We start from the raw sequence: 8,407 nt of genomic DNA on the forward strand, positions 1-8,407 counted from the left end.
GAACAAAACCATTGACAATCAGGAGGACCAGAAACTAGCAAGTTAAATCAAAAAGACAGAAAGAGAGCTACCTGCTGTTAATGAATAAACTTGCTGGATGACTCAGTGACTGTGACACATGCAGAACATTCATGCAGAACATTTAGAGTGGAACGTGTTCAGAGAAGAGTGATCATGCCAATGTGACCCCGCCCACCTAGGGCTAGAGGCAGGCCAGGAGAACCCAGAGACCCGGGTAACCGACAGTCACCCCCAGGCACAGACCCCAACCACCCCACTCCGGAGCCAGCCATGCATCCGCCCAGGAAGTGGCGAAGGAGGTCCCCAACCAGAGTCCCCCGCAGTCAGGGGGAACAGGCCCCAGCAGGCCCAGGCCGGCAAGGGCCGATCCCACCGGGCACCGGCCACCCAGGGCAGACAGAGCGCAGGCCCCAGGGCCCCAAGAGCCCGAGAGCAGCCCCCCGCCCTCGCAGGCAGAGGGTACAGCCCACACCGACGGAGGACCAGGATCCCCAGACCGCCACCTAGCGGCAGCCAGGTCGCACCCCAGTGCGCCAGCTGCGCTCCCCAGGTACAGGACACCACCCCCCCACCACCAAACCACACACACATAAACATGCATACCCTCCCTCCCCCAACACGCACTCCCCTCTCAGCCCCCATCCACACACCCCTCCGCAATCCACACACATCTCCCATCACATACACAACCCCACCCCACCTCTACTCACTCACCCATACCAAGTCACACAAACCCCAACCGACCCCGCCCCCACACACGCTCACACCCTGCCACCCCATCCCTCTACTTCTACCCAACCACACATGCCCCACCAAACACCCCTCCACCACCCACAGATCTTTACATACCTGAAACCAGAATTCCTGGACAGGTGGGCAAGACCACAAAGCATGGTAGTAGTTGTCACTTGTGTTGCCATTGCAGTGTGGACAGATGTTTGATTGTGACAGACCCATCCTGAACATCCTGTGTCCTGTATAATGAGTTCTATGCAGAATTTTAAATTGTATTAGTTGCATGTTTGAATTCTTAGTCATTGTAAATGTATTTGAACAGGTCTGTGACCATTCATTTTGGTCAAAGTTACTGGATAAGTCTGCTTCCCATTTAGAAGTTGGGAGACATATGGAATCGTCTAGCTTTGATAGTAATCTATATATTTTGGATAACAATTTCAGGGCATTGAGATTTAAGAATTCTGCAGCCCTGATAGGTAGCTGCAAGTTTAATTGATCAGGGGTGTATTTCTTACCTATAATAGATTTAAGTTGGTGGTATTCTAAGAATTTTGTGCTGCTGATTTCATATCGCGAAGTAATTATATCAAAAGGGAGAAAGTTCCCGTTTTCTATTAAATGTTCTAACTGTTTTATTCCTTTATTCTTCCACTGAGGGAAGTTGATCATTTTCCGGTTTTGCTGGATGTCAGGATCGTTCCAAATAGGTGTAAGTTTGCATGGAATAAGCAAGGACTTGGTTAGTTTAAGAAATTCCCACCAGGCCATTAGTGAGGAGCTGATATTAATGCTTTTAAAGCATTTTTGGCGTTTGACAGCTGTGCTGATAAATGGCAGGTCTGAAATTGCCATATCCTCACACATAGCTTCTTCTATATTAAGCCATGGTTCATCTAGATAGCTAAGTTTAAGCCATTTAGAGATGTATTGTAGTCTGTTGCGTATAAAGTAATTTTGGAAATTAGGCAAGTCTAAGCCACCGCTATCTTTAGTCTTCTGGAGTGTTTTTAGACTAATCCGTGGTGGTTTGTCTTTCCAGAGAAATCTAGTGACATGTAAGTCCAGCGATTTAAACCAGGTCGATGGAGGTTTAATGGGGATCATTGAAAACAGATAATTGATTTTCGGTAGAATCATCATTTTTATAGTGGCAACTCTTCCCATTAGTGATATGGGTAAACATTTCCACCGTGTGAGATCGTCCTCAACTGTTTTTAGTAGGGGGACATAATTTAGCTTTATAAGGTCTGACAGTCTGGGTGAGATGTTTATTCCCAAGTATCTAATATCTCCTGACTGTAAAGCAGTGTCAGGAGTATTATGGAAGGAAAAGTTGATGGGTAGAACGGTGGTTTTAGACCAATTAATGGAATATTCAGAAATTGATGAGAATTTATTGATGAGTGTGATTGTCTGACAGATGGATGATTGTGAATTTTGAAGGAAAAGTAATACATCATCAGCATAAAGACTGGTCTTATGCTCCATATTTCTACAGTTAATGCCTTTAATGTCTTTGTTTTGTCTAATGCTAGCTGCTAAGGGTTCAATAAAGATTGCAAAAAGTGAGGGGGAGAGTGGACAGCCTTGTCTGGTGCCTCTCTGCAAACTGAAGCTGTGAGAAGTTTGATCATTTGTCCTGACGCATGCATTTGGATTGCTATACAGTATCTTTATCCAGTCGATAAACGATGAGCCAAACCCGAATTTTCTTAATGTTGCAAATAAGAATTTCCAGTTCACCCTGTCAAATGCTTTTTCAGCATCTAGAGAGATTATTGTAGTTTCCAGGTTATGTATGGTGGCATAATCAATTAGATTTATTAGTCTGCGCGTATTAGTGGTGGAATGTCGTCCCTTGATAAATCCTGTTTGATCAGGATGTATGATAAGTGGGGTTATTTTTTCTAGTCTTGTAGCAAGCACTTTACTGATTATTTTAAGATCTGCGTTCATTAGTGATATTGGACGATAACTAGATGGGAGTTTGGGGTCTTTTCCTGGTTTTAGTATTACTGTAATACTAGCCAAATTCATGTTTTGAGATATTTGGCCTTTTTCCTTAATTTCTGAAACCATTTTATAAGAAGTGGGTGCTAGTGTAGACCAAAATTCTTTATAATATTCAACTAGAAAACCGTCTGGTCCTGGAGCTTTATTGGTGGGCATGTGTTTTAAAGCTTCATGTAGTTCCCCTACTGAAATGGGTGCGTCCAAAACCATTTCCTGATCCTGCTGTAACTTTGGAAGATTGAGGTAGCTGAGAAATTCCTCAATGTTGTTGTCTGATGGATCTGTTTCTGAGGAATATAATGTTTTATAGAAATCCCTAAACGTGTCATTTATTCCATCAAGGTCATGAAGGATATTTCCTCTTGAATCTTTAACAGAGGAGATGGTTGTTTTCTCCTTGTTTGCTTTTAATTGATTTGCGAGAAATCTTCCAGATTTGTTGCTATGTTCAAAATTCTCTAAGCAAAGTCTTTGTAGCAAAACCTGGGTTTTTTGGTTAATTATTTCATTCAGCTCTAGTTTAGCCTTTCTTATGTGATTCAGAACTTGCTCTTCTGGAGAAGCCTTGTAGGCATCTTCTAGTGATTTTATTTTAAGCTCTAGTTCAGATATTTTTGAACTCTCCTTCTTTTTCTTATGTGATGAAAATGAAATTATTTTCCCTCTCATTACTGCTTTTCCTGCCTCCCAAAGAACACAAGCTGATGTTCCTGGTATGTCATTGTTTTCTATATACAAAGACCACTCCCGTTTGAAGTAACTGATAAAATCAGGATCTTTAAGTAATGATGTATTAAGTCTCCATTTGCTATAAGATGGTTTAGTTTTCTTATTAATTAGGGTAAATGATACTGGTGCGTGATCACTGATAGTGATGGAATGGATTTTAGTTTCTGAGATACTGTTCATCATAGAGCTGTTAGTGAGGAAGTAGGCTATTCTGGAGTATGAGTGGTGGACAGATGAAAAGTAAGTGTACTCTCTAGCAGTGAGGTGTTGTGAGCGCCAGACATCACAAAGACCAAAATCCTCCATATATTGTTTAACAACTCTTGCTGACTGCCAGACCCTGTGTTTCCCTGCTCCGCCCCCCTTGTCCATCCCAGAGTTTAAGGTCATGTTGAGGTCGCCCCCAATGATAAGTGTATTATCAAGGTGATCATATAGTAAGGAGAAGAAGGAATGAAAAAAGGAGGGGTCATCAGTGTTTGGGCCATAAATATTTGCGATGCATAACTTCATGTTTTGGATAGATAATGTCATTATTATGAATCTTCCATCTGGGTCTAAAATTATATTATTAGCAGTAAAATTAATTTTCCTGTTTATCAGAATGGCTACTCCTCTTTGTCTAGAATTGAAGCAGGCCGAGTACACGTGAGGGAACTGTGCTGTAGAGAGTACGTTAGCTGTTGTTTTTATTAAATGAGTCTCCTGTAGCAGGACAATGTCTGCCCGTAGATCATTCAATCTGCTAAACACCTTCATAGGCTTCACTTTTAACCGCCGGAAGCTCCGTCCATCTTTCATATACAGTCTCATACCACAGTCTGTTGCTCCTCCTCCTTTCCTATGAGAAAAAAAAAAACCCCTTGGAGCTCAATCAAAATGAACAAGGAGAAATTCCTGCAAAGGTCACTATGATGTAAAAGAGTAGATTTTGTCTTTGTGGATTGGCACTATAATATTCTAAAGCAACTTCTTGCACCATAAACATTAGTTTTTAATGTGTTTATGATCACGGAGGGACACGTGCTAGCTGGCAGCTTCTGCATTTAGTTAAAATGGTGACGTAAAACATAGGTACGCATCCTTCATTTATTACTTTCACAGTAGAAATAAATTTACTTAAATTTTTCCTGTGTTTGACATATTTCTGGTTTGTGGACTACGTAGCAAATTACTATGCTAATGCTAAAGAAAGCACTGTTCTAAATAAATCATAGAAGCAAACTAAATCAGTCTAATCATTTATGATGGATATTTGTTCACCCTTATTTATGATTAATTATGTGGATCATCGCCACATCTTATCATGAAACTGCATTAATTACCAATGTGCTGTACATGTATTATGAATGTATGAGGTTTAAGCTCTCTTACTACACATTATTACTTTCTAAAAACCAGTTTGTGTGGGTATACAGGGTTTTTTGTTTCGCTGGACACATCATTCCATACAGCTGACCCGTGATAGTCTTTGCTTACATCTGAGATGTTTTGGAATCAGCAGAAACAGCTCGGAAGAAGAAAAGGGCCGATAGCAGCTTCTAATTCTAACTGGAGTTGTTTAAAGTATAATAAAAGCTGGCAAGCAGACATTATTTAAATGTGTAATTCAATAACCAGAACTTATGTCATTTTAAAGAGCACCGTTTTCTAAAGGAGAGAATAACTCCCACCGCTGTGGGCAGTAAAGGTACACAGTATGGTATCCATGATACTGTTGTTACCTTGGTTAAATTTTTGAGTTTTTCTGGCTCAAAAGGTTTACAACAAAGTGAATACCTTCCCATTATCTTTACATCTTCAATGAGAATAAATATACAATGCGGTTATCTTTTTGCTTTGTTTGTAAATGTGGTGAGGTTGTGTCTGATGCCAGTAAAGAGGCATTTATAGGAACAGTACGTCTGCAGAAGAACAGAGATGTCTGTCACTAACACATAGCTCTCAACCTATTTTCTTCACATTTAACGGTGTCTTGCAGAGGGCGTAAGATGCTTTGGAATGCAAAAAAAAAAAGGAAGGAAGCTTCCTCCTTGAGGCAGGGGTCCCCGCAAGGATACGCACATAAACTAAAGTGAAGGATAAACCCCTTTACTATATCTCCATCACATGCACAGGCGCACGGAAACCTTACTCACTCTCTCTACACACATATATTAACGTCTCTCTTTCTTATCCATCCTTTACTTGACAGACACGTTGAAAATGATACTCAGACATGCACACAAACACATGCTTTTGCACACAAAAACTCACACATCCAAACAAACCCCCCCGCCTTTGGTTGAAATGCCGCCTCTTTACCAGGACCCGGGCAGAAAATAGGGGGTGGAATCAAAAGCGCTGAGTGAAAGGAGGAGGAGGACTGGGGTGGAAGAAACAACAACAACAATACAAACTGGGAAAGGAAGTGAGGCTGAAAAGAGAGAGGTGTGTGTGTGTGTGTGTGTGTGTGTGTGTGTGTGTGTGTGTGTGTGTGTGTGTGTGTGTGTGTGTGTGTGTGTGTGTGTGTGTGTGTGTGTGTGTAAAAAGAGAACAAGGGTAAGCAATGGGAAGACCATGGAAAATGAAAAAAGGCAGCAAAGATTAGGCTGAAAATAGAAAATGTTTTCATTCCTTCTTTGAGAGCAGTCTGACTCTCTTGAGTGCATCAATCAGTGGCGTGAAAATGTGCTTTGATACAGTTGTTTGTTTCTATGGGTGCATGAGTTGTTGTCTCTGCAGGAACCTTGCAAATTCACATATAGTTCACATATATACTCCAGGTGAACATCTCCTCTTGAAATGTTACCGATTTAAACCACTTTGCTCAACCAGACCTGCAGAAATACCAAAAAAAAAAAAAAAACGGAATATTTTCATCAAATCTTCACTGTTCAACTGAGTTTCATTGCAGTTTTGTATGCATTTATGTCAGCACTCTCTTTCTTATCTCTGCGCTTCTCTTTATAGTGTATAAGTGATGCATGGCTGAGGAGGCTTGCTCATGGGCCAAGGCGCTTTGTGAGGCCTTGTGAAAGGCTCCCTGAAAGGAGCCGCCAGTCCATGCCCAGCAGATTTAGGGGAGTGAGTTTAGGGGGTCAGCACGGTCACCCTGGCGATAAATGCCTCCCATTGTCTGTTCTAAGGAGATGCTCTCAGTAGGGAGTCTATAAAACCCCAGTGGCAACACTAACACCCAGAACTCTGGGGCTACCCAAGGGAACACCCTGGGACCCCCAGCCTGGGGCTGGTTTGCAATCTCTGGGGGAGAAAAACAGCTGGGGGGGGGGGACCTCCATTGGATTTGCAAGTCATCATCAAGCTGTGAATTGTAACACGGTTGACTTTGAATGGTTTGTATTTTCTCTAGACGAGGTGTAACAGGTCAAGAAACGGGTGAATAAGAGAGGATGCTACAACGGACCGAATGAAGCAGTTTCTGTTGTAAGGTGGAAGAAACTTTTTTTTTTTAATGTGGGAGGGACATCTAGAAGTTTAACTAAGCATATAAATGTATGGGCTTGTTTGTAGTTGTGTGTTTACTGTCCGCACTTTTATTTTTACAGAAAGGTAGACTGTGTGTGGGTATCTTTGGGGTGCATGTGCAGGAAGTAGAAGGGGCAGCATCTCATGGGGTCTTTTGTGGAACGTCTCTGCTTGCCACTTCTTGGATCCATGAGATGGACGAACATGAAATCAAAGTGGAAAAGCTCCACAAAAGGGTGGAAAGAGGATGACTAGGCTCTGGATGGGGGTGTAAGGAAGAAAGGGAGGGGGACGGATGGCTTGTCCCTGCACCCAAGACCTCTAAAAAGCGCCAGGCCTCACAGTTCCATGAAAAGAACCCTTATGAGGACCTGGCTGTTCCGCCTGCATTGGATTAAAACCACAAACCCACAGGCTGCCAGCACAATATACCTATGTCCGGTTTTATCACTCACTCTCAGGACAAGCAACCACTTCAGCATGTTTTCCTTTGGTTACATTCACATTGTTTCTCACATGCATCATCACACTTTAACTTCTACTTGTTAAGGCTGCGACAGTCAGTAGTTTGACATTAACATATCCAGCTGCTCTAATCGTAAACCATCTTTAGATGTCTCTCAAGCTCAAATGGTTCATGTAATGCTTTTGTGACTGTAATGCTTGCTTCAAAGTGCTGTCAAATGGATACTGAACAGGGTATTACCATGACATCCTTAAAGTTCTGTAGGTTCTGGGATGGGTTATCCATGGATCAGACTTGTTCTGATTCATCCAGCTAGTGCTTGATTACTTTGGGATCTGTGAAGTTTAGAAAACAGGACTTAAAAGCCCCTTTTCTACTGTGTGGTACGTTCAGGCCAGTACGATACGGTCAAGTGTGTTGTTTTGTGTGTTTCCATTATAAAAGGGTTTTGTAAAACTGAACCAAACCTCTGGACCAAACCACAAGACCGCAGATGAAAATTAGCATCATGCTAAGTCTGGTGCAGCCATAATTTTTTTTTTTTTTTTTTTTTTTTGTGTAAATGATCAGTGCAAATGCACATGGTTCTTTACATAACACAAATTAAAAAAAAATAGTAAGAAAAGGATGTCTGGAAACAATAGTAAAGTCTGACCGGCTGTAGAACTAGCTTTTGTAGCTATAGTTTTATTTTTCTATCGATACCTGGAAAGCACCTTCCATTATCTGATGCAATGTGTCATTGTTTTCAAATAAAGCTAAGCTTAGACATTCTGGGACATGCTGCAACTTCTTAATACACACAACCAACCGCAGACATTACAGCAGAGATGGAGTGTCTGGCTAATGTAAAAAGTTTTTTCTTTCTTTGAAAATAAAACTGAAGAACAATATGCAAAGGCTACTACTGAAGATTGTCCAGTTATTATTATCTAATGTCCTTGGAATGAAAAAAACGTGCCCTATCATGGT

This window comes from Telmatherina bonti, assembly GCF_933228915.1.
Source record: "Telmatherina bonti genome assembly, chromosome: 21".
NCBI classification, from domain to species: Eukaryota; Metazoa; Chordata; class Actinopteri; order Atheriniformes; family Telmatherinidae; genus Telmatherina; species Telmatherina bonti.